This window comes from Cyprinodon variegatus, unplaced genomic scaffold, assembly GCF_000732505.1.
Source record: "Cyprinodon variegatus isolate N-32 unplaced genomic scaffold, C_variegatus-1.0 Scaffold116, whole genome shotgun sequence".
NCBI lineage: Eukaryota > Metazoa > Chordata > Actinopteri > Cyprinodontiformes > Cyprinodontidae > Cyprinodon > Cyprinodon variegatus.
Genome location: NW_015150569.1, coordinates 72336 through 73494, shown reverse-complemented (window position 1 = coordinate 73494; position 1159 = coordinate 72336). Strand labels below are relative to the sequence as shown.

At 33.6% G+C, this 1159-nt stretch overlaps 1 protein-coding gene across 2 annotated transcripts in view; it reads left to right on the top strand.

The window, feature by feature from the left end:
• Positions 1-1159, top strand: part of fam65c (family with sequence similarity 65 member C) — a 47834-nt gene that overhangs the window by 11081 nt on the left and 35594 nt on the right. For both annotated transcript variants that reach the window (XM_015375301.1, XM_015375302.1), the window contains exon 2: positions 1023-1096. The gene's annotated coding sequence lies outside the window, so the exon portion shown is untranslated. The remainder of the gene's footprint in view (positions 1-1022; positions 1097-1159) is intronic.

Below are 1159 nucleotides of genomic sequence, written 5' to 3'. Positions count from 1 at the left end.
TTTTCTTCAACGGAGAGTCTCCAGACTGATTAGCGAGTGAAACCTTGAAAGCTCGCGAGATCAGGATGGTCTCAGGAGGCTTTTACTTCACACGATGCTCCACATTCCTCATTTTAGGGAAGACAGGACCTCATGGAAGAGCTGTCATAAAATATAACTTGTTTCTCTTAATATTACAACTTTATTATCAAAATTTTTCGACTTTATTCTTGTAATTTTATGACTTTATTATTGAAATTTTACGACTTTATCCTCTTAATCTTACAACTTTATTCTAGTAATTTACGACTTTATTCTCTTAATTTTAAGACTTTATTCTCGTAATAGAAGAAAAAAAATTCTCTAGCCTGGCTCTCATACTCCATCTTATCAAAAGCAGCAGCAGGACAAAGAATAATTATTAAAACTGTCCAATAACCAGAATCAGTTTAAAATGAGATCATTTTAAACTGAGCTGATTCAGGACCCTAACCAGACTTTAACCCTTTATAGGGCACTCAGTGAAATACTTTGAAAATCTAAATTTCCAGCCAATAGTGTCATTGGAATCCAGCATAAGACCTTATTACCTTCATTCAAACAATCTGGATATTTTGGTGGTAAATATTAAATGTTATTACATCTTAATGTCAATGTAATAACATTTTTAAGGAGTATGCAAGTGATCAAAAACACCAACTTGCCCTATTAAGGGATCCTATAAAGATGGATGCTAACTTCCCGTGAATGTCATGAAGCTGAAGGTGCTCTTGGAGCTTCATGAAAACAAACACTTTATTTAAATGTTTAAAAAAAAGGGGGAAATTTAGAAATCTGCACACATTTTAGAGAATTGAAGGATCCAGACATCCAGGGTGATGAATACATGAGCAGAAAATGGGACTGAAAGCTTTAGACAAAGTGATGAGTGTTTGGACTTTTGCATTAGAACTATTAAAGGAAAAACAATGTTAAAAAGTCAATGTACACAAATATATATTTTTATAATTTTTTCATGTGACTTTCTTTTCTCATTATAACAGAATTAGAAGATGCAATGACACCAAAGCGATGATTTGAGACCTGATATCATTACAGACGGATCAGAAAAAAGGAGGTAAGAACAACCTAATAAAAACCGATTTAGGAAATTTGGGGCCCTAGGCAAAGACAGGCAGGG